We start from the raw sequence: 26,064 nt of genomic DNA, 5'->3' as shown, positions 1-26,064 counted from the left end.
TTGGCTTTACACATTAATTTGGAGGAATTTATAACTTTATAATATTTCTCTTCCTGTTCATGAACGTTATATATATTTAGCTTTTATCAGCAGATTTGTAAAGTTCTTCCTTGAAGATCTTACAGTTTTTGTTAGTTTGATTTTTACATACTTTATCGTTTTTGATATTATTACAAACGGAAGGATTTTTTTAAATTATTTTTTTTTTTAACGTTTATTTTTGAGACAGAGAGAGACAGAGATGAACGGGGGAGGGTCAGAGAGAGAGGGAGACACAGAATCTGAAACAGGCCCCGGGCTCTGAGCTGTCAGCACAGAGCCCGACGCGGGGCTCGAACTCACAGACTGTGAGATCATGACCCGAGCTGAAGTCGGACGCTCAACCGACTGAGCCACCCAGGCGCCCCAGAATTTTTTTTTTTTTAATTACATTTCTTTTTTTTTTTTTTTTTTCAACGTTTATTTATTTTTGGGACAGAGAGAGACAGAGCATGAACGGGCGAGGGGCAGAGAGAGAGGGAGACACAGAAACGGAAACAGGCTCCAGGCTCTGAGCCATCAGCCCAGAGCCCGACGCGGGGCTCGAACTCACGGACCGCGAGATCGTGACCTGGCTGAAGTCGGACGCTTAACCGACTGCGCCACCCAGGCGCCCCTTTAATTACATTTCTAATCACCAATTCAGTCAGCAAATATTTGTTGAGTACTTTCTACATGCCTGATATTGCTGTTAATGCTGAGGGTATAAAAGTGGACAAAACACAAAATCCTGCTCTAAGGGAGTTTAAAATTTAGTGAAGAGAATTTGACATGAAACAGATAAAGAAGTACTTACATAATATGTCTGATGCTGGTAAGTACTGTGGACAAAAATGAAGGACAGGGAAAAGAGGAAGGGAGCTGGGCATGGTTTATAATTTACATAGAATGGTTAAGGAAGACTTCACTGTTAAAGTTAACATGTGAGCAGACTTAAAGAAATGATGGAGCAGTGGCACCTGGCTGACTTAGTGGAGCATGCTACTCTTGATCTTGGGGTTGTAAGTTTGAACCCCATATTGGGTATAGAGATTACTTAAAAATCTTAAAAAAAAAAAAAAAGAAAAAGAAATGATGGAGCAAGGAAAGAGCATTACAGGCAAAGGAATGCAAAAATGAAGGTGAGAATGTATATGATGTATTCTAGGAATGGCCACCATTGGCCACCATGTGGCAAGATCATGATGAAGTTGTGTTGCTGCAGGAGGGAGGAGGGAGGGAAGTCAGAGAGTTAGGAGTGAGAATGGGGAGACGGTTGATGGAGAGCAGGGCAGATCATGAATGGCCTCATCGGCCATTTTAAGCTCTGAATTTTATTCTGACAAGGGAAGCCAGAAGGATTTGGGGGCAGTAGAGGAACATGATATAATTCACGTTTTGAAAGGATCGTTGTTGCTTTGGAGAAGTAGTGTATAACTGCTGTGTTAAGTTTCTTGCAGTAATTCAGAAAAGTAATAGTTGTATCTTGCAAGAAGTGGATTGTGGTGGAGGTGTAAGAAGTAATTGGACTCTGGATGTATTCTGAAAGCAGAGCTGATACGATTTACTGTCATTAGAAAGCTGTAAAGTTTGTTGATTTTTGTGTATTTATTTTTGTATCCAGTTAGAATGCTCTCAGCTACAAGTAATAGAAAACTTGTCTAGTAGCTTAAACAATAAAGTGATTGTTATCTCACATTATAAGGAATCCACAGCAGAGCTTTTTCCAGGATTAAGAACCATGGTTTAGAGAAAGGGGGTTTTCAAACTTCAGTTTGCTTAACAATAACCTGGAAAACCAGCAGATCACCTGGGCCCATAAAATTGCATTTCTAGGAAATAATAAAGGTGATGTCTAAATGAGTACCACACTTTGGATAACACTGACTTGGAGCATAATAATTTGGACAATAACTTAGTGTTCAGTGTTTGAGCAAAACTGTGGAATCAGACTACCTGGATTCATATATCAGCTCTGCTATTTTCTGTATTTTAATTTTTTTAAATGTTTTATTTTATTTTTGAGAAAGAGAGAGAGAGAGTGGGGGAAGGGCAGAGAGAGAGAGAGACACACACACACACACAGAGTCCAAAGGCTCCAGACTCTGAGCTGTCAGCACAGAGCCCCATGCGAGGCTCAAACCCACAAATCATGAGATCATGACCTGAGCTGAAGTCGGACGCTTAACTGACTGAGCCACCCAGGCACCCATGCTGTCTGTATTTTAAAATTTCAGATATATTGACCTTAGCGGGCTGATTGTATGTGTATGGGTGGGGGGGGGGTCATTTCTAATTTTATTGTATTATGCATCATATATGTGTATTCGTTACAATAGGTGTTTGGAATTTTTTTGTGGCCAAGAACATCATCAGTTTTTGTAAATATTCTATGTTGGAAGAAAGTAGGATTTTCTGTTTATTGAATGCTTGGGTTTGATGTGGAAAGATCACAGACACAAAATTTTACAATGAGACTGCCTTTTTAAAGGACTGCATTGCAGAAAGGAAGAAATGCTTACCAGTCAGAGGCTGGAGACCAGAATACTCCATTTTCTTAACATCTCAAAATTGCAGTTTTTCTGTTCATATCTGACTTTGAAATTGTGATGGATCAGCAAAAAAGAAGGTCTCAGGACCCTTAAGTAGAGGAAACAAAAGACTTTTACGTGGAGGAGGAAAAGCCTACTATTGTCCTTCCTAGGGTAGGGGAAAGTAGACCTTGTATTTTGAACTTAAAAAAATTTTTAAAGTCTTTAAACTTAGGGCTGATGGTAGTTTTGTAAAGGATCATAGTGTTTGTCCAATAAAACGTTAAGGATCCATTATTTTCTTAGGATCTTATTTTCTAATTGCTGACATGCAGTACACTGATAATGGTAAAGCTGATTTTTTCATCAGTTCATATTTTGGCTGAGATCACTGTTTCAAGTTGTGTGACCTTGGACTACATTTAATCTCTGCACCTCAGTTTTCTTATTTATGAAATGCAGTTAGCCATAGAATCCTTGTTTCCAGAGTTGTTGTAAAAGTTAAATGATGTAACATATAAAAAGTGCTTATAAGGGTGCCAGGTGCATAATGTGCATCAGTAAGTTCAAGTTGTTGTTATTTGACTCAGTTCATAAAACATCTGTTTGATCAAGCCTGTTATATATGTTATTTAAATCCTCCTATAGGTCTTTTGCCTATTTGTCTCTTTGTTTTAACAATATTAAAATTTTTCGGGGTATCTGGGTGTCTCAGTTAAGTGTCCAATTCTGGATTTCAGTTCAGGTCATGATCTCACAGGTCATGGGTTCAAGCCCTGAGGGGGGCTCTGCACTGACAGTGTGGAGTCTGCTTGGGATTCTCTCTCCCTCTCTCTCTCTCTCTCTCTCTGCTCCTTCCCTGCTCTCTCTCTTTCTCTCAAAATAAATAAACATTAAAAAAAAGAATATTAAAAATTTTCGGGCATGTCTAAATTTGTTTCTTTCTATAGTGCAGTTCTTCATACATTTTGAAGCTCTGTCGTTAGACATATAAACTTTAACAAATGTTACATTTTCTTTGTGAATTGTTTCTATATCTAGAAGAAAACTTTTTATTTTATTTTTTAAAAATTTTTTAAAAATATATGAAATTTATTGTCAAATTGGTTTCCATACAACAAACACCCAGTGCTCATCCCAAAAGGTGCCCACTTCAATACCCATCACCCACCCTCCTCTCCCTCCCACCCCCCATCAGCCCTCAGTTTGTTCTCATTTTTTAAGAGTCTCTTATGCTTTGGCTCTCTCCCACGCTAACCTCTCTCTCTCTTTTTTTTTTTTTTCCTTCCCCTCCCCCATGGGTTCCTGTTAACTTTCTCAGGATCCACATAAGAGTGGAAACATATGGTATCTGTCTTTCTCTGTATGGCTTATTTCACTTAGCATAACACTGTCCAGTTCCATCCACATTGCTACAAAGGGCCATATTTCATTCTTTCTCATTGCCACATAGTACTCCATTGTGTATATAAACCACAATTTCTTTATCCATTCATCAGTTGATGGACATTTAGGCTCTTTCCATAATTTGGCTATTGTTGAGAGTGCTGCTATAAACATTGGGGTACAAGTGCCCTTATGCATCAGTACTCCTGTATCCCTTGGGTAAATTCCTAGCAGTGCTACTGCTGGGTCATAGGGTAGGTCTATTTTTAATTTTTTGAGGAACCTTCACACTGTTTAGAAGAAAACTTTTTAAAAAAATTTTTATTAAAATTTTTTTTTAAATGTTTATTCATTTTTGAGAGACAGAGACAGAGCGTGAGTGGGGGAGGGGCAGAGGGAGAAGGAGACACAGAATCTAAAGCAGGCTACTGGATTTCTGAGCTGTCAGTGCAGAGCCTCATGTGGGGCTGGAACCCACCAACCACAAGATCATGACCTGAGCCGAAGTCAGATGCTTAACTGACTGAACCACCCAAGTGCCCTTAGAAGAAAAACCCTTTTGACTCTTAATGATTTTGTCCTTGAATTAAATTTTATCTAATAATACTGATACAGAATTTCATTCTTGAAACTGGGCTTACTTCTTTGGGCTCTCACGTTGTAGGTTTTGGGTTGATAATTCTTTATACTATTTTTTTTTTTTTTTCTGATCTCTGCTTTAAGAAAGTCTATTATTATTACTGTCATTTTTAATATTGCATCTGACTTTTTTTTTTTTCCAACGTTTATTTATTTTTGGGACAGAGAGAGACAGAGCATGAACGGGGAAGGGGCAGAGAGAGAGGGAGACACAGAATCGGAAACAGGCTCCAGGCTCTGAGCCATCAGCCCAGAGCCTGACGCGGGGCTCGAACTCACGGACCGCGAGATCGTGACCTGGCTGAAGTCGGACGCTTAACCGACCGCGCCACCCAGGCGCCCCAGCATCTGACTTTTTAATGGCCCTTCGTAGGAAGGTTGAGTGAGAATAATCTGGTCCATCAGTACTGTAAAAAGAAGCAGAAGTATCTGGTATACTTTGCTTCTTCTAAAAGTAGATCCTTTTTTTTATTGTTTATTTATTTGGAGAGAGAAAGAGCGCTTGTGCATATGCCTATGCCCACATGGGGGAGGGGCAGAAAGAGAGGGAGAGAGAGAATCCCAGGCAGGCTCCATACTCAGCATGGAGCACATGAAGCCCTACACAGGGTTTGATCCCACAACCGAGAGATCATGACCTAAGCCAAAACCAAAAGTCCAATGCTCAACTGACTGAGCCACCCAGGTGCCCCTGAAAGTAGATCCTTTTTAAAAGTTGTTTTACTGTGGACTTATGGGTGACGAACTCTCCTAGTTACTCAGTATGTGGGAACATCTTTCTTTTCTCCTCATTGCTGGGGTCACCTTAGGTTATAGTTATAGGTTATATTTATAGGACTATAGGTTGTAGTCTCAGTTATAGTTATTTTCCCTCAGTACCCTTAAGACACTCCTGTTATCTTTTTTTCTTTTCTTTTCTTTCTTTTTTTTAAGTTTATTTGAGAGAGAGAGCAAGCTCGAGATAGAGGGGGTGGGGAGCAACAGAGAGGAGAGAGAGAATCCCAAGCAGACTCCGAGCTGTCAGCACAGAGCCCAACAAGGGGCTTGAACCCACGAACCACAAGACCTGAGCCAAAATGAAGAGTCAGAACTTAACTGACTGAGTCACCCAGACACCCCCACATTTTAATTTTTTATTGAGATATTCACATAAATATATTTCCCCTTTTCTAATGTACAATGCAGTGGCTTTTAGTATATTCACAGATATGTGCAAACCATCACCACAGTTAATTCTGGAATATATTCTATACTTGAGGAAGAAACTTGTACCCTTTATTACCCACTATCCCCCCACAACCCCTTTGTTCTAAGCAACCACTGATCTACTTTCTGTCTCTGTAGAGTTCTCTTTTCTGGACTTTCAAATGAATTGAATCATCTAGTATGTAGTCTTTTGTGATTGGCTTCTTAGCAGTAGCTTTCAAGGTTAATCCATGTTGCATGTGTAGCTTGTATTGGTACTTCATTCCTTTTTATGACAGAATAATTAATTGTATTGATATACCACATTTTGTTTATCCATTCATGCACTGACAGATATTTGGGTTGTTTCCACCTTTGGTTATTGTAAATTGCCACAATGAATATTCATATGAACAAATATGTGTTTGAAACCTGTTGTCAATTCTTATGCGTGTATAAGAGTGGAAGGTGTGGTAATTCTATGTTTAACATAAATAGGAGCTGCTGGACTGTTATCCACAGCAGCTGTACCGTTTTCCATTCCCACCAACAATGTACAGTGGTTCAGATTTCTCCATGTCCTTAGTAACAGTTGTTCCAGTTCTTTTTTTTTTCCCTCCCCCCACCCCCTGGCCTTTTTTAAATTATAGCATCCTAGTGGGTGTGAGGTGCTATCTCATGGTGTTTTTGTTTTGTATTTCCCTAATGATGTTGATCATGTTTTCATGTACTTTTGACCATTTGTATATCATTGGAGAAACATCTATTCAAATTATTGGCACATATTTTTTTTATATGTTTATTTTAGTTCTGAGACAGAGTGTGAGCCGGGGGAGGGGCAGAGAGAGAGGGAGACGCAGACTTTGAAACAGGCTCAGTCAGAGCTTGATGCGGTGCTTGAACCCACGAGCTGTGAGATCACGACCTGAACTGAAGTCGGACGCTCAACCGACTAAACCACCGAGGCGCCCCTGTGCAAAAAAATGTGCAAACATTTTTTTAAGCTTATTTATTTTGAGAGAGGGGGAGAGAGCGCTAGCCGGAGAGGTGCAGAGAGGGGGACAGAGGATCCGAAGTGGCCTCTGTGCTGACAGCACAGGGCCCGACGTGGGGCTCGAACTCATGAACTGTGAGATCATGACCTGAGCCGAAGTCAGACACTTAACCCACTGAGCCATCCAGGCCCCTATTTGTACATTTTTTAATTGGGTTATTTATATTTTTATTGTTGAGTTGTAAGAATTCTCTATTTTGGATGCTAGACCTTTATCATATGTATGATTTACAAATAATTTCTTTGCATGCTTCGTAGTTTTTGGTTAAAAACAGGACATTTTGAATATTAAAATGTGGCACCTTTAGAAATAACATTCTTTCCCCTCCAGGGTTTGTTGGTCCTGCTTATTTTTGTAGGATTGTTTGTGTAGTGTCTTTTCTGAACTAATTCTGTAGTTTGTATTCTTTGCGCGTGTAGCCATTAGTTTAGTAGTCAGCTAACGGTATTACAGAGATTTCCTTAAAATACCTGCAACCAAAAATTCTTAGTTTTTGCTGAGGTGCTGTTTGTACATGTTGGGACATGCCTTCAACACTCAGACAGTTTATGGTTATGCCTTAGCCTTTACTTCCTGCTTCTGCAGACCCTTAAGATCAGCCAGAAGGGACAGTTTAGGAACTTCCCAGGTCTTTCTTGAGCATGTGTACAACACTGGGCATGTGTGGGACCTTTAGATTTCCAGGAATACTTTGGAGCTTTCAACACCCTTATGGACATCTCTTTCTCTGACCCTTTTCTCCTTAGCTCTTTGGTTAGTCTGCTGTTTGCTCTGTTATCTGTCTCTTGGACAGCAGTGACTAAAACATTTGCCTGTTAAAGTTTTGGACAAAGTAGGGTAGTTTCTTTAGTACTAACTAGGCTTCTTTTGAGTCCAGCAAAATAAAGACAAACCTTTTGAGCCAGTCTTTCAGGAAGCAACCAGACAGGTCAAGACAAATAATTACAACACACTGAAAGTGAAGTCTGTTCTGGTTCTTGATTAACCAACAATGCAAACTGTTATTTTCAAAGGTACTGCTGATCTGGGGATTGGGATAAGTTAAAATAACACAAAACTCTGTTCTTACTGAGATTCAGCCTTTTTTCTTACATGTACACTCCTTGGGTTGTTGCATACCTTTAGTTAATTTCCAAAGTTCAAAAATAATTTGTTTTGCCAGTTTTTTGGTTATGTTTATGGAGAGATGGGATTTTTAAATTCCTTATTCACCACAGGCTCTGATCTTGCCTCTGAGTACACTTGTGATCTGAGGTGGTTTTTTTTCAACGATTATTTATTTTTGAGAGAGAGAGAGAGCGAGAGGGCGCAAGCTGGGAAGGGGCAGAGAGAGAGGGAGACATAGAGTCCAAAGCAGGCTCCAGGCTCTGAGCTGTCAGCACAGAGCCTGACACGGGGCTCAAACTCACCATGAGATCATGACTGAGCCACCCAGGCACCCCTGATCTCAGGTTTTTGAAAGGACCCTATCCTGGCTCCCTAATTTTGAAATACTCCAATTATACTAAAAATGTGCTTTCTCAATTTCTAATTTTTATTTTGCAGAAGAGTGACTACAACTACTAGTTTGGCTATGTCTTCTCCTAATCATTAAATAAATTTTTTTAATGTTTATTTATTTTTGAGAGAGAGGAACAGAGTGCAAGCAGGGGAGGGGCAGAGAGAGAGGGAAACACAGAAGCCGAAGCAGGCGGCTCTCTGTCAGCACAGAGCCCAATGTGGGGCTTGAACTCAAAAACTGTGAGATCATGACCTGAGCCAAAGTTGGACACTTCACTGACTGAGCCACCCAGGGGCCCCTTCTCCTAATCATTTTTATGTACTACTTATTTTTTAATATTAAAGCCACTGGTGATGATATATTAAGACAGTGAATTCAGGTGATTATTGTCTTTGTCTTGTATTATAGAAAGGTGACTTGTGATAGTGATTTAGATTCCATCCATTTCATTTGAATTTCTCTCTTCAATATAAACTGAATTATTTTTAGTTTTAGGTTTATAGGATGTATAATTAACTTTTAAAAATCCTAGAGAATACAGACAAAAAACCAGAAACAGTGATAATGACCCAACATATTGTAGAGGAAATTTGGCAAAGAAAATCAAAATCGTATAAGATTAGTTACAATCTAGCAATACTGGTGTTTGTTAGCTATGACTTTAGAATGAATATAAACTGAAATAGAACCGTAAAATCATCTTTACTTTTACTTTAAAGAAACATTTACCCCTTTAGTCGGTTCAACAAATATTTATTTTTTGGGTTAATCTCCCTTCTAAAAGCTTATACAGCCTAGTGGGTTAGAAGACCGTCAACACAGTAAGCAAAATTTAAGCTCTATAGTAGAACTATCAGCAATGTGCTATGGATCATAGGGAAGCAAGAGAATTTATCTACTTAAAGAATATTGGGATTTCTGAAGAAGTCTCAAATAAACATCCCTCTTATCCTTGCCAAAGTTCTAAACAAATGGAGAAAACAGGATTGGCAGATAGAGCCCAAAATATCACTTCTGTTGTTAATAGAGACCAGGCTAGAGGACACAGCTTTCAGTGTGTGAATCAAATTTTCCTTTTATTTTTTTAGGTTTATTTATTTTGAGAAAGAGAGCAAGAGAGAGCGAGCGTGGGGTGGGGGGGAGAGAATATCCCAAGCAGGCTCCACACTGTCAGCACAGAGCCCGATGTGGGGGCTCGAACCCACGAACTGTGAGATGATGACTTGGGCCAAAATCAAGAGTAGGACGCTCACTGACTGAGCCACCTGGCTCCCCTCAGATTTTGCCTTTTAACTTAAGTTCTTTAAGTAGGCCCTCTTGGGTTCTAAGTAGTGCTGTACTGGATTGAGCCTTCCTACACAGAGGAGAGTCTGACCCTAAAGCAGTTGAGAATGTTTACTCCAGACCTTAAAAAAGTAGAAACACAGAGATGAATCAAGTTTACTCTCCATTCTTCTAAGATTAGTGAGGTAGATTCAGATAAATTACTCCATCTCTATCAGTAAAGAAGTATAGAGAAGCCAGGAGTGCATTTAAAAAAGTTCTTCCTCGGCGGCGCCTGGGTGGCTCAGTCGGTTAAGCGGCTGACTTTGGCTCAGGTCATGATCTCACGCTCCGTGAGTTCGAGCCCCGTGTCGGGCTCTGTGCTGACAGCTCAGAGCCTGGAGCCTGCTTCGGATTCTGTGTCTCCCTCTCTGACCCTCCCCCGTTCATGCTCTGTCTCAAAAATAAGTAAATGTTAAAAAAAAAAAAAAAGTTCTTCCTCATGAAAACCTGAAGTAGGAAAGAGAAATTTCTATGGAACAGAGACGATCAGAGAAGGTTTCATGAAGGATGTGAATAGAGCAGAGCATTAAAAATGGATAGATTTCTAGGTTGAAGATGAAAAACCATAGAGATGAGAAAATACAGGCTCTGTTTGAAAACAAGTAGTAGTCTAATTTAACCGAGCATTTGAATTCTTGATTTCAATTGTGTTATCCTTTGGGAGTTAATTATCAAACATAAACATTTAGCACTTGAACAGTAGTTGGCTCATTTTCAAGGTTACTTGGCTTGGAAGATTATAAAAATCACCTCTTTCTGTTTTTTTAAAATTTTTTTTAATGTTTTAATTTATTTTTGAGACAGAGAGAGACAGAGCATGAATGGGGGAGGGGCAGAGAGAGAGGGAGACACAGAATCGGAAGCAGGCTCCGGGCTCTGAGCCATCAGCCCAGAGCCTGACGTGGGGCTCAAACTCACGGACCGCGAGATCGTGACCTGAGCTGAAGTCGGACGCTTAACCAACTGAGCCACCCAGGCGCCCCACCTCTTTCTGGTTTTAAGACAGCAAAGTAAAATTATTTCCAGGCTCTTTTGAAAATCACATTAAAAACAGGAACATAAACTCTACGTTTTAAACTCTGAGACATCTGTAATCCTACTTGTATGGAAAGAGAAAAAGCAGAAAAGAGATAGTGACCTAGCAGAGGAGAGGAAGGTCAAACCCAAGTATCTACAGAGGAGAATAGTGGCAAGAGGCAGATCATGATTTGTCTGCAGAACACCTGCCTCAAAAACTCAGAGCATGGAAGTACCGTATACCACAGATGGAGGCTGAGAACTGGGGGGTTGTCTGAAAGTCTGTAATGAGAAATTGATCCCTCTCTGCTCCCTTCCCTCCTCCCAGTGCTTATCCCCTTCTCCCTGAGCAGTTGGGAAACTAGGCAAGGCAAATTAGACTACTTCTTTGCCTTGCAGAAGTCAGGAGATTGTTCTTTGAAGGAATTGAATTTGAGAAGTTCAGGACCTAGGACCCCAAACCCAGAGGAGGATCGGACTGATCTGGCACACTGAATATTGGAAGTTCCCAATCTCTTTCCCTCACCTAGTTCCAGAATTCTGTGAAATAGGTAAAGGGTTAGAGAATCTTCCTCCTATTAAAAGAATGGCCCCAAAGAAAAGATAGCTGAATTTAATAATTTTGCTTACGTTATCAACAGGCTCATGCCTATCAGTGTTGATTAAAAAAAAAAAATCTATAAGCATGTTTTTGTTCTTTGTGGTTGATGTCAAGCAACCTCATAAAGTCATTCACGACCAAACTATTCCTAGAACTGTTCCATAGAGGGGCGCTTGGGTGGTCCACACTGACTGAGTGGAGCCTGCTGGGATTCTCTCCCTCCCTCCCTCTCTCTCTTTCTCTCTCTCTCCTTCTCTCCCCCTCTCTCTCCTCCCCCTCCCCCACTTGCGCTATCTCTGTCTCTCTCAAAATAAATAAATAAACTTAAAAAGAAATTTCTTAAGGGGTGCCTGGGTGGCTCAGTCAGTTAAGCGACCGACTTAGGCTCAGGTCATGATCTCATTGTTTGTGAGTTTGAGCCCTGCATCGGGCTCCATGCTGACATCTCAGAGCCTGGAGCCTGCTTTGGATTCTGTGTCTTCCTCTTTCTCTGCCCCTCCCCTGCTTGCACTCTATCTCTCTCTCAAAAATAAAATATTAAAAAAAAAGCAATGTCTTTAAAAAATATGAAGGATATCCCAACATTTAACAATGGAATGCATGTAGATTTGTGGAAAATCTCATCCTCACTTTCTTCATTTTGCCTTGGAATCACCACTGGTTTGGGGAGATAGGATCAAGTATACTGCCAAAGAACAGGGTCATCAAGCTTATGATCTAGGTTAAGTCCTACTTTGATCATACATATAGTAATGATACTGGCCTGTCATTGATTTTAATTTTGATTCTTCATTTATGCTTAGGAAAAATAACCATAAATATAAACCTATATTTTAGTACATTCTGTAATCCTTAGGTAAATTACATTTCTTTATTTCTGTTGGTTCTCTTCTTGTTTCTTTTTTTTTTTTTAATTTCCAGCTTTATTGAGATAAAGTTGACATGTAAATGTGTAAGTTTCAGGCATATAGTGTGATGATTTGGTATATGTATATTTTGCAGAATGATTACAACAATAAGGTTAGTTAACACATCCATCACCTCACAGAGTTAATTTTTGTGTGTGGTGAAAACATTTAAGATCTACTCTCTTAACGACTTTCAAGTATACAGTACAGTAATGTTAACTATATAACATGCTATACATTAGATTTACAGAACTTACTCATCTTGTAAGGAAATTTGTAACCCTTGATCACCTTTACCAATTTCCCCCACCCTTCAAGACCCTGGCAACCACCACATATAAGTAGATTATACAGTATTTATCTTTCTCTGACTCATTTTACTTAGCATGCTCATCCATGTTGTTAAAAAGGCAGGATTTCCTTTTTATGGCTGAATAATATTCCTGTGTGTGTGTGCATGTGTGTGCACGCACACACACCCAGAAGTAGGATTAAAGATTATAGGGTAGTTTTATTTTCAAGTTTTCGAGGAACCTCCATACTGTTTTCCATAGTGGCTGTACCAGTTTACATTTCCACCAAGAGTACACAAGGATTTCCTTTTTTCCACACCCTCACCAGCATTTACTGTCTCATGTCTTTTTAATAATAGCCATTGAAACAAGTATGAGAGATATCTCATTGTGGTTTTGATTTGCATTTTCTTGATCATTAGTGATGTTGAATACCTTTTAATGTACCTGCTGGCCATTTATATATCTTCTTTGGATAAAAGTCTATTCGGGTCCTTTGCCCATTTTTTAATTGGGTCACTTGGCTTTTGGCTATTGTTGTATGAGTATATATTTGGGATATTAGCCCTTTTATCAGATAGATTGTTTACAGAAATTTTTCCCATTCTGTAGTTTGCTTTTTCATTTTGCTGATCATTTCCTTTGCCATATAGAAGCTATTTTTTTATTAAAAAATTTTTTTTATTAAGTAAGCTCTATGCCAGCCCAAGGTAGGACTTGAACTCATGACCCTGAGATCAAGAGTCACATGATCTACTGACTGAACTAGTCAGATGCCCTTGGAAGCTTTTTAGTTTGATGTAGTCCCACTTGTTAATTTTTACCTTCCTTGCTTGTACTTCTGGTATCATATGAAAAAAATCATTGCCAAGATCCAATGTCAAGGAGTATTTTCACTATATTTTCTTCTAGGAGTTTCACAGTTTTGGGTGTTAGGTTTATTTCAGTCTTTAGTCCATTTTGAGTTAATTTTTCTTACGGGTGTAAGATACATGTCCAGCTTCATTCTTTTGCATATGAACATTCAGTTTTCCCAGCACCATTTATTGAAGAGACTATCTTTTCCCCAAGTATTTTTGGGTCCCTTTTCAAATATTAGTTGACCATATATGCATGGGTTTATTTCTGGGGTCTTGATCTGTTCTGTTGGTGTATGTGTCTGTTTTTATGCCAATAGCATGCTGTTTTGATTACTGTAACTTTGTAATGCAGTTTCAAATCAGGAAGTGTGATGACTCCAGCTTTGTTCTTTCTCAAGATTGCTTTGGCTGTTTGGGGTCTTTTATAGTCCCATATGAATTTTAGGATTATTTTTTTCTAGTTCTGTGAGGGAATGCCATTGCAATTTTGACAGGGATTGCACTGAATCTATGGAACACTTTGGGTAGTATGGACATTTTAATATGATTAATTCTTACAGTACATGAACAGGGGACATCTTTCTATCTGTGGCTTCAGTTTTTTTCATCAATGTCTTATAGTTTTTAGTGTACAGATAGATCTTTTACCTCCTTGATTAAATTTATTGCTAAATATCATTTTTGATGTTGTAAATGGGGTTGTTTTCTTTATTTTTCAGGTAGTTTGTTGTTAGTGTATAGAAATGCAATTGAGGAACCTGGGTGGCTCAGTCAGTTAAGCATTCAACTCTTGGTTTTGGCTCGGGTCATGATCTCATGGTTTGTGAGATCCAGCCCCAAGTCTCTCCCTCTCTTTCTGCCCCTCCCCTAGTCACCCTCATGTGTGCTCTCTCTCTCTCCAAATAACTGAACTTATTTAAAAAATGCAGTTGATTTTTGTATATTGATTTTGTAACCTGCAACTTCAGTGAATTTATTTATTTAGTTCTAATAGTTTTTTGGTGGAATTTTTAAGATTTTCTATATATAGGATCATGTCATCTGCAAGCAGACACTTCTTCCTTCTGATTTGTATGCCTTTTATTTCTTTTTCTTGCTTAATTGCTCTGGTTAGGACTTCTAATACTGTGCTGAATAGGAGTGATGAGAATGGTCACCCTTGTCTTGTTTTTTATTTTATTATTTTTTAAAGTTTTATGTATTATTTATTTCAAGAGAGAACAAATGGCGGGGAGGGCGATAGAGAATCCAAAGCAGGCTCTGTGCTGACAACAGATGTGGGACTTGAACCCACAAACTGTGAGGTGATAACCTGAGCCAAAGTCAGACGCTTAACTGACAGTCACCCAGGCACCCCTTGTTTTTTATTTTAGAGGAAAAGCTTTCAGTTGTTCAGTGTTGAGTGTGATGTTAGCTCTGGGCTTGTCATATATGGCCTTTATTATGTTGAAGTATATTTCTTCTATATCCAATTTGTCGACAGTTTTTATAATGAAAGGATGTTAAATTTTATCAAATATTTTTTCTGTATTTGTTGAGATTGATTTTTTTTAATTTTTTTAATGTTTATTTTATTTATTTTTGAGAGACAGAGAGAGATAGCATGAGCAGGAGAGAGCAGAGAGCGAGAGAGGGAGACCCAGAATATGAAGCAGGCTCTAGGCTCCGAGCTGTCAGCACAGAGCCTGATGCAGGGCTTGAACTCACGAGCCGTGAGATCGTGACCTGAGCCGAAGTCGGATGCTCAACCGACTGAGCCACCCAGGCGCCCCATGAGATTGGTATTTTTATTTTTAATTAATGTGGCATATTAGTGTGGTATCTCACACTGACTGATGGTGTGCTGAACTATCATTGCATCCCAGGGATAAATCCCACTTGATCATTGTGCATGATTCTTTTAATGTGCTATTGAACTTGGTTTGCTATTATTTTGATGAGAATTTTTGTATCTAGATTCATCAGGGATATTGGCCTATAGTTTTCTTTTCTGGCTTTGATAACCAGGTAGTATTGACTTCATGAGATGGTTTGGGTGATTCTTTTTTCTTCTTCAATTTGTTGGGAAGAGTTTGAAAAGGATTGGCATTGGTTCTTCTTTAAATGCTTCCTGGAAATCATCTGGTCTTGGGCTTTTATTTTGGTGGAGGTTTTTAGATACTCATTCAGTCTCCTTAGTAGTTACTAGTATGTTCAGATTTTCTACTTTTTCATGATTTAGTCATGGAAGTGTTAAAAAAAATAAACTGACGCACATTAAAATTTTGAATAATTTATTTGAGCAAACATTGCTTCAAATTGCACAGTGCCAACCCAGATGATGTTTTAGGTGTGCTCCACCCATAGGACCAGGGGAAAGGTTTTTATAGATAAGATGCAGAAGGAAATTAAAGAAATTATTTGGCTATCTCTTAAATGGTTGCCTTATTTGAGATTGTTCTTATGTTTGATTTTTTTTTTTTTTTTTTCCAGATTCCAGTGCATTGACTCTGGCTTCAGGTTTGCATGCAGAGGCTACAGAGGTTTTGGTTTCCATACCAAGGCATTAGAGCCACCTCAGTCTAATGGCCTTCTTGTTTAATTACTTTAACAGTTGAGGTTGTCATGTTTCTAGGAATTTATCCATTTCTTTTAGGTATTCCAGTTTGTCAGGGTATAATTGTTCATAGTGGTCTCTTGTGGTCCTTTGTATTCCTTTGGTATCGTTTGTAATGTTTCCTCTTTTGTTTATAATTTTATTTATTTGAGTCCTCTTTTTTCCCCTTGGTTAGTCTAGGTTTGTCAGTTTTGTTTATCCTTTCAAAGAACCAGCTCTTAGTTTTGTTTATCTTTTCTATTTTTTTTTTTTTTTAAGTTGCTTGCAAGCAGGGGAGGGGCAGAGAGAGAGACAGAATCCTTAATCCAATACAGGGCTCGAACTCACAAACTGAGATCATGACCTGAGCTGAATAGAGTCGGACGCTTAACTGACTGAGCCACCCAGACACCCTTATTGGTTTGTTTTATTTCATGTATTTCTGCTCTAATTTTTATTATTTCCCTCTACTATACTTTGGGCTTAGTTTTTTCTTTTTCTGGTTTCTTCAGGTATAATCTTTGCTTGCTTATTTGAGATTTTTTTTTTGAGATGTTTATTTTTTTGAGAGAGAGCAAGCTGGGGAGGGGCAGAGAGAGAGGGAAAGAGAGAATCCCAAGCAAGTTCCACACTGTCAGCACAGAGCCCGATGTGGGGCTTGAACTCACGAACTGTGAGATCATGACCTGAGCTGAAACCCAAGAGTTGGACGTTTAACCAACTGAGCCACCCAGGCACCCCTTTTTTTTCTTAATATAGGTAGTTATGATTATAAGCTTTCATCTTAGAACTGTTTTTACTATGTTCCATACTTTTGTTATGTTGTGTTTCCATTTCTGTTTGTATCAAAATATTTTTTGACTTCCTTTTTGATCTCTTCTTTGATCCATTGGTTGTTCAGTAGTATGTTGTTTAATTTGCATGCATTTGTGAAATTTCCAATTTTCCTGCTGTGACTGATTTGAGTTTCATTCTTGTTATATTATGATTTATAATGAATAAGTGTTGTGATCTTTGCCCACAATTCCTGGCTCACAACTCCCCAAGCCCTTAGAATTTCCTAAATGATAAGAGCAATGGAAACATCTTTTTTTATAATATTTGATTTTTTTCTTCAGTTTAGAGCCATAAAGGTGAAATGGCATGTTGTTATTCATAACAAGCCCATTTCAACCACACCTGAGTTTATGTTAATAAGGTGACTTTTGGAAAGCCTCTAGTAAGCCTTTAAGGATGGAGGCTGGTTGCCAAAGAAACCAATCATGACTAGAGGGTTGGAACTTTCAATCCCATCCGTCTATTCTCCCAGCCCCACCTATGAGGAGGAGAGAGGGACTGGGAGTTGAATCACTCACAGATGGCCAGTGATGTAATCAATCATGCCCATGTAATGAAGCTTCCATAAAAACTCAAAACTCAAAACTCATGAGGTTTAGAGAGCGTTGCACACCCCAGTTCTTAATGTGCTCGGGACCCTTTGGACCTCATCCTATATACCTCTTCATCTGGCTGTTCATCTGTGTCCTTTATAATAAACTGGCAAATGTAAGTTAATGTTTCTTTGGGTTCTGTGAGCCTTTCTAGCAAATTAATTGAGTCTAAAGAGGGGATCATGGGGACCACCAATTTATAGCCAGTTGGTCAGGAGCACAGGTAACAATCTAGGTCCGCAGTTGGCATCTGAAGTGGGGAGTCTTATAGGACTAAGCCCTTAACCTGTAGGATTTGATGCTATCTCCTGATAGTGTCAGAATTGAGTTAAATTTGTAGGATACCCAGTTAGTGTTTACTAGGATTGGAGAATTGCTTGATAGTGTTGGAAAACACACATCAGAATACAGTTGTGATCAAGGAAGATACTTGATATAACGTCCTTCTTAATTGAATTTGTTGAGATTTGTTTTGTGCTCTAACACGTTCTGTCCTGGATAATGTTTTGTATGCACTTGAGAAGAATGTGTATTCTGCTGTTAGATGGAATGTTCTGTATATGTCTCTAAGATCGATTTGGTCTATAGTGTTGTCAGATCTTCTGTTTCCTTATTGATTCCCTACCTGGCAGTTCTGTCGGTTAGTGAGAGTAGGAATATTGCTGTTTATTGCTCCCTTCAGTTCTGTTACTGTTTGCTTTATATATTTAGGTGCATAAAAATTTACAGTTGTTATATCCTGTTAATGAATTGACTCCTTTATCATTGTATAATGACCTTCCTCATCTCTTGGTTTCTTTAATTCTACTGTTCTTTTAGTGGCTCCTTCTCAATGAGAGAATCTACTCTGTGACACATCCTTGAAATTGGGAAGGCGGGCTGACCAGTAATGGAGAGAGCTCATAGCTTTGTAAATTTACTTAAGCTTTGTTTGTCTTAATACAAATTGCCTTCATTCTTCTAGGTTGGCTATCTGGAATAATCTAGAACTACTTGATTCCAAGGGACAGTTCTTCAAGATATTTGATAGCAACTATAAATGTTCTTCCATTCAAGATTTTGAGTATTCATCTCATTTTTACCATTTTCCCTAAGACTTAGTTTTAGAACCTCTCAGTATCCTGGGATCTATCTTCTAAATGATAATTAGTTTCCTTTCTCAAATGTGACATTAGAGTTATTGATAACCATTCAAAATAAAGAGTAGGGTGGTTTTCTAGCTTGATATAGTCCTTATGCTTCCCATTAATGTCCTAAGATACAGTCTTTCTTTTAAAATTTGTCACAGTAAGTTACATAAATGACTCATAATAAACTGAAACTAAGTTTTTTGTGAAGCCAGGTTTCCTGTTTTGTATTTATGTAACTGGTAATTGCCTAATCTAAATGCAAGATTTTTTAACTTACTCCTATTTAATTTCCTCTTGACACTGTCCTTTAGAAATCATATTGAATTGTAATTCTAAGGTCTTATTTATCCTGATGGGTTTTTTGGTCTCCACAAGTTTAGTAAATGTGCTTAATGATTTTATGCTAGACATCCAAAACTAGAATTTTTATCAAACACGGTGGTTTGACTGAGTACATGTATTTCTTTTCCTCTTCAAATAGTACTAAAATTACAATAAAGGAATAAAAAGAGGCATAAGACCCCAGGGACAAAAATGAGTGGAAGAAGAAGAAACCACCATAGTTGAGAAATTTTATCTATTTTTTAGAAGATACAAAATGGATAGAAGAGTGTTAAGTAATTTAGCCAAATGGAAGAAGTTACACCCCGGGTTTTCTGCAGAGACAAGCAAGTGAGTTTACCCAGCACAACCTCCCCAGAGACTCAACATTGGTAACAAAATGTCTCCAAAAAGACGAGGATGAGGCTTGAGATTAAAAGTAGGTAATGTTAAAAAAAAAAAAAAAAAAAAAAAAAGTAGGTAATATTTGAAAGTTTTATATGAAGTGGTTGAATCATGCAAACTACTTCTTCCCCCTCTAGGAAACTGGGGATTTTTTTCTCCAAGAAAATGGAAGCTGAGGGTTCTGGACCCAGGAACATCAGATGCATGAAGAGGATAGGGGTTTGGAGCCAAGGAATTAAATGAAAATCTGCATACAGACTGGTGGGTCTTCGAAATCACAATGAGCTTCCATTTAGCTTCTTAATGCCATTAATAGGAATGTACAGCCAAAGAATAACCAGATTGTTAAGGAAAGCCTCTAAAATGAGAGGCCAAACAAATAAAAGAGACAAGGCAGAGAGCAAAGGGGAGAAAACTGGGGTGGATGGCCAAAAGGGTTTTAATCTCTAAGATTGAATGTTGCATCTTCAAAAGAACAGGATGTTATTTTGAAAATCTTTCAATAAGAAATAACCTTTAAAAATAAAAAGTATTCTAATCTCCCCCACCCAAAATAGTGGAAGGATTGTAGGTAAAATTGAAGCAATTTCCTAGGAATTAGAACAAAAAGATTAAATGAGGGAAATAGGAGAAAACTAATTTTTAAAATTAAAGATAGACCAGGAGGTTCAATATTAGACTAATAGAAATACAAATATGAGAGGACAGAGAAAATAGTAAGAAATGATACCCAAAAAATATCCAAAGCATTTTCCAAGTCATAGATTTGCAAATTGAAAAAGCTGAAAGAATAGTAAAAAGACAAAGACCAAGAGACTTGATTATGAAATTTCAGTAAACTGGGGATAGAGAGACTTTACTAAAAGCTTCTGGAAAGAGTATCTAGAGGTTACATTCAAAGGACCAATCAGAATGGCGTTACATATCCCAGTAGTAATATAGAAAGATAGAAATGCTGGGGCGCCTGGGTGGCTCAGTCGGTTAAGCGTCCGACTTCGGCTCAGGTCATGATCTTGCGGTCTGTGAGTTCAAGCCCCGTGTTGGGCTCTGTGCTGACCACTCAGAGCCTGGAGCCTGTTTCCGATTCTATGTCTCCCTCTCTCTCTGACCCTCCCCCGTTCATGCTCTCTCTCTGTCTCAAAAATAAATAAACGTTAAAAAAAAAAGAAATTCATCAAGCTGTGTCTTCATGTCTTCAGTGGGAAAGATTTCCTACCTAGAATTTTATTCCCAGCCAAATTGTCAATCAAATGTGAGTCTAGAATAAAGATATTTTTAGGCATACAAGTGGCTCCAAAATTTCAGTTCTTTATCTTTAACATTTATTTATTTATTTTGAGAGAACAAGAACATGCATGTATGGGGGAGGGGCAGAGAGAAAGGGGAGAGAGAATCCCAAGCAGGCTTCACACTGTTCAAACCCTTGAAATGTGAGATCATGACCTAAGCTGAAATCAAGAGTTGGACGCTTAACCAGCTGAGCCACCCAAAACTTCAGTTGTCATGAGCTTTTTTTGTTTACAAGTTGCCCTTATTGCATAGCAATGAAAAAGAAATCAGATTCAAGAAGCAGAATTCAAAGAGAAGAGCTAAGGAAGAGCCCAAGGTGACAACTTTGTAGCCAGTCCGAAGAATTCCCCAACAGAGTAAAAAAGAAGAAAGAGCAAAGGGTTTTGGGAAGGTACAGCTGCAGGAGAAAACAGTATCTGATGTGTTTGAGCTTATGGAAGATATTGATAGACATGTGACAAATGTTGGAGCTTTTGAGGAAAAGTTAAAAATATATAGAGGGATGCCTGGGTAGCTCGACTCTTGATTTCAGCGTAGGTACGCATGATCTCACAGTTCGAAGGATCGAGCCCCACATTGGGTTCTGCGCTGACAGCATGGCATCTGCTTGGGATTCTGTCTCGCTCTCTCTCTGCCCCTCCCCTGCTCATGTTTGTTCTCTCTTTCTCTCAAAATAAATAAACATTAAAAATCTGTATATAGAGAAAGTAGAAACAAATGAGGTAGACGTTAATTTGTAGACAGAAGTACATTGCATTGTCTTATTGTTCTACTTGGCCTAGCAATACTTGGACTAGTATCTCTCTATAATCATAGTCACACTGACTCTTCATTTAAACAAAGACTGTGATAAAATTACAGTGAATATGGAGGGGGAGGTAGAAGTTGAAGCTGAATACTTATATTCCATGGCAGGATGTCAGTAGATAACATCTAAATTTGATAAATCAAGCATATTTAGAAAAAGACAAATACCAGAAGAACCTCCTAGAAGATTCTATAGGATGTACGGATAGGGAAGAGTTTGCTGTTTTTCCAGAGTCCATTTGTCTTGGTTGATTTTTTATATAAAAATTCAGTGGGGGCACCTGGGTGGCTCAGTTGGTTTAGCATCCGACTTCAGCTCAGGTCATGATCTCACAGTTTGTGAGTTTGAGCCCTGCATCAGGCTCTGTGCTGACAGCTCAGAGCCTGGAGCCTGCTTCAGATTCTGTGTCTTCTTCTCTCTCTGCACCTCCCCTGCTCGCTTGTTCTCTCTCTCTCTCTCTCTCTCTCTCTCTCTCTCTCTCTCTCTCAAAACTAAATAAACATTAAAAAAATATTTTTAATAAAAAATTTAAAAAGTTCAGTGAAATTGTATGGCATATTGTAGAGACCTCTTTTCAGATATTTATCAGTTAATTAATACCAGCCAGATAATCTAGCTATATCATTCATCCTTTGTTTAGCTGTCTTGTTCATAATAGGACCATTGTCTAGCTCATATCATGGCCTAAGAAGTCTAATACATTTCCTTGGTCTATTAACTTGGTATCCCTTTCCCTTAATGACTTTCTCGCAAAGTTATTTCTTCACTTCTTCTTTAAAAAGTCTTTGTTCTAATTTAACATTGTTTCTCTTGGTTCTTTTTAAATTTAAATATAATTTCTGGCATGCAGTTAGGATATCTAGGGTGCTGTGTACTTTATTTGTTTCTATGTTATCTAAAACAGAGGAATGCTTTTACTACAAATATATACCGTGGCTATGTTAAAATACTATTGCTTTGGAAATATTTCCATAACAGTGAGATGATTTAGAACGTGTGTTTGTCAGTGAATTGTAAAATTACTATCTGACATATGTCTTGGAAAATTCCACAGCTTCTGCCAGTTTTCAATTTCTGGCACATTGACTAGAATTTGTACATGAGGAAATCAAACTCTACTTTCCCTTGATTTACCAACCCCTGTGACATTTTGGAATATGAGATTAGAGGTTAAATACTTGCTAATCCTGAGTCAAATCCCATTATTGCCTGGCTGTATCTACTCTTAGTTCTCTAGTGTGTATATAGATGGGGTGGGGCTAAGGGAAGTGAAGGAGGAGGAGAGAGAAGCACAAGTAATTATATTGCTACTTTGAATTTTCCGTTCTTTCCTTTCGCGTCATGACCTGGAAAGAAGTTTTCGGTAGGGCATGGAAGATTTCCTGGATTTAGCAGCACCCAAAATGAGCTCCAGTCATACCCAGTAGTAGTCCATCAAAAGTTCACGGAGTCCTCAGGGCCCTAGAATGTTGCTGGGGATAGTTAAAACCGAGTAAGTGAAAGAAATAACCAACAGGAAACAGAATGAAAGTGTATACTTATTTTATACTGAGAGCAATGAATACTGGAGCAGTGGTAGTGGATATAGATTTTGGTTAGTAAACAGGACAGAAGTCAGGATGAAAGAAAGCTCAGAATGTTGAGTCAGATGTTAAAAGGTGTCCAAAGCAGAAAGTTTGACCTATTAAGTAATGTGTCTGTTTTCTACGTGTATCCCTTCCATGGCATTTTTAATCTAGGGATTTCTTTTCTTATGATAAATTTACTCATGAGATGGTCATGTATTGGCCATAGTTTTTTGGGTTTTTTTTGTTTTTTTTTTTTTATGAAATTGTATTTCTACTAGGAACAAGATGTTAGGCAGAGGAATTACAAACTTACTTTGTTTTAGGTTTATTTAGCCATACAAAAATGTTTTTCCTCTTAGATTCTGGCAAGAAAATCAGCCAATCGGAAAAACATCTGGTGTTAGTTGAATGAAGGAATGTCATAATCAGTAAAAATTACTTATAGGAAAAAAATAGTAAAAAACTTATGTAGCTTTAACTCTTGGTTTCTTTATGAAAATTATTTTGTTTTATTTTTTAATAAAAAATCTTTAATGTTTATTTTAAGAAAGAGAGAGTACGAGCAGGAGAGGGGCAGAAAGAGAGGGAGACACAGAATCGGAAGCAGGCTCCAGGCTCCAAGCTATCAGCACAGAGCCCCACCTGGGGCTGGAATTCGCGAACCACAAGATCATGACCTGAGCCACAGTTGGACACCCAACCAACTGAGCCACCCAGGTGCCTGTATTTCTTAAATTTTTAAAAATCTATTTTTGAGAGAGAGAGAGAGAGAGAGAGAGAGAGAGAGAGAGACAGAGCATGAGTGGGGGAGGGGCAGAGAGAGGAGAGAGAGAGAGAGACACAGAATCTGAAGCAGGCTCCAGGCTCTGAGCTATCAGCACAGAGCCTGATGTGGGGCTCAAAGTCACAAATCACAAGTTCATGACCTGAGCTGAAGTCAGACACTTAACCGGCTGAGCCACCTAGGCGCCCCGGAAAATTATTTTAAGGAGAGGAAGAGCTCTTTATTATTTTATTTTAATTAATTATTTTTAAGTAATCTCTACACCCAACATAGACTCAAACTCATGACCCTGAGATTAAGAGTCACATGCTCTACTGACTGAGCCAACTGGGCATCCTAAAATTTTATTCTTTTTTTATTTTAAACATGAAAGACCCTTGTTTTCTATTTATTTTTTCGAGTTTATTTATTAATTTTGAGAGAGACAGAGCACACGTTTGCAGGGTAGGGACAGAGGGAGAGAGAGAGGGAGAGAGAGAATCCCAAGCACATTCTGCATGTCAGTGTAGAGCCCAGTGTGGGGCTCGATCTCACAAATGGTGAGATCATGACCTGAGCCAAGATCAAGAGTCGGACACTTAACTGATTGAGCCACCCAGGTGCCCCCTGAAATTTCATTCTTACTCTCTTACTGAAATTTTCCTCCAACCAAAATATTTGACCCATGTTGGACTACCCTTGTATGTCTCAAGTTTTACTCAAGTTCAAGAGTCATAAGCTTTAAACATAGAGCCTGTTTTTAATCGTTTTTGTTGTTAACAACCACTAAAACTTAGTGGCTTAAAACATTTAATTACGCCTGGCAGGACTTGTGTTGGTCACTGGAAAAGTCATTCATGAAGCTGCAGTTATCTAGTGACTTGACTGGGACTTGAGTCGTCTAAGATAGCTTCTTAACAGTCTGACACCTGGGTATCACTGTCAGCTGGTACTCTTTTCCACATGGTCTCTCATCATGAAAGCCTGGACGTTTTCTTACATGGTGGCATGAATGTTTCAAGAAGGTAAAGCTTCAGTGTCTTTTAAGGCTTAGCTTTGGAAGTAACAGTGTTACTTCCACCACATTGCTTTGGTTAGATCAAGTCACCATGTCAACTCAGATACAGAGAGTGGGAAAACAGACTGTACCTTTTGAAGGGAGGTGCAGTAAAATCCCATTGCAAAAGGGCATTGCCACAAGGAAATAAGATTTATTGAAAGCTGTTATTATGAGTTTCTACTATGGTCTCCCTCTGGCTCCAGTATATCACGTGCAAAATATCCCCTCCCAGTCCTCATGTGCAGTTCCTCTTGATCCAGAGACCTAGGAACTAAAAAGAAAATTTATCTGCCCCATATACACAGTATACACTGTTGTTACAGGAATAGAATAATGGCAATAGGCATTCCCCTAAAAAGGGGGAGATAACACATAGCACGTGGCACATAGCAGTTGTTGGTTCATATCAGTTCTGAAATGTAGCTGGGCACATATTGTCAGGGTCATCTACTCCAAGAGCAGGAAATGTGCCTTGACTGGGAAATGTGACTAGGGAACTTCATGAGAATGGTTCCCTAATCCATTGTTCTCTGTGGTTCTTGGTACCACATTCTGGACTCTTAATGCTGCTTTCTAAGAAGTCTCTCCTTCTACATAAGAAATGTCTTATGAAGCTGAATAGCTTTCTCAGCATACTTCCTTCCTATAGAAAATTGGAATCCCACAGGCCTCTTTTCATTTTGAATAGTCTCTGTCCCTTTTAATCCAGCTGGTACATCTTTCTTTAAAATTTGTAGGATTTTCAGGGTCGCCTGGGTGGCTCAGTCAGTTGAGAACCCAACTTGAGCTCAGGTCATGATCTCACGGTTTGTGGGCTCGAGCCCCGCCTGAGGCTCTGTGCTGACAGCTCAAAGCCTGGAGCCTACTTCAGATTCTGTGTCTCCCCTCTTTCTCTGCTCCTCCCCCTCTCACGCTCTGTCTCTCCTTCCTTCAAAAATAAATAAACATTAAAAAAAATTTTAATTTCTAGGATTTTCTATGAATCTGATTTGTGTTCTACTATGTCCCCCAAAGCTACAACATTAGAACTCATTTTTTAAGACAGGCCTTTCTCTACTTTGGTTGTGTCAGGCTGTTATAGCATAATTCCCTTAAGCTTCTTAGAGGACTTTTTGTCTAGTTGAGAGGGTCAAGTAGTCACGGCTTTAAAATTTTCTGAAGTTTGGGGCACCTGGGTGGCTCAGTCGGTTAAGTGTCTTGGTTTCAGCTCAGGTCATGATCTCATGGTTTTGTGAGTTCGAGCCCTGCATTGGGCTCTGCACTGGCAGCATGGACCCTGCTTGGGATTCTGTCTGTCTGTCTGTCTCTCTCCCTCTCTCTGCCCCTCCCCCACTCGCACTGTCTCAGCCTCTCTCAAGGTAAAAAAAAATAATATTTTTATAAAATTTTCTGAG

At 38.8% G+C, this 26,064-nt stretch overlaps 1 protein-coding gene across 3 annotated transcripts in view; it reads left to right on the top strand.

Annotated features, from left to right (window-relative positions):
- The window catches only part of FBXL20 (F-box and leucine rich repeat protein 20), a 102,161-nt gene that overhangs the window by 15,898 nt on the left and 60,199 nt on the right, over positions 1-26,064 (top strand). The window contains exon 2 of one of the 3 annotated variants that reach the window (XM_045044830.1): positions 19,319-19,442. The exons of the other annotated variants lie outside the window; for them this stretch is intronic. The gene's annotated coding sequence lies outside the window, so the exon portion shown is untranslated. The remainder of the gene's footprint in view (positions 1-19,318; positions 19,443-26,064) is intronic. 3 annotated transcript variants of the gene reach the window in all.

Source organism: Felis catus, chromosome E1, assembly GCF_018350175.1.
Source record: "Felis catus isolate Fca126 chromosome E1, F.catus_Fca126_mat1.0, whole genome shotgun sequence".
NCBI lineage: Eukaryota > Metazoa > Chordata > Mammalia > Carnivora > Felidae > Felis > Felis catus.
Note: the sequence above shows the minus strand (reverse complement) of the source record. Positions and strands in the feature narration are given on the sequence as shown.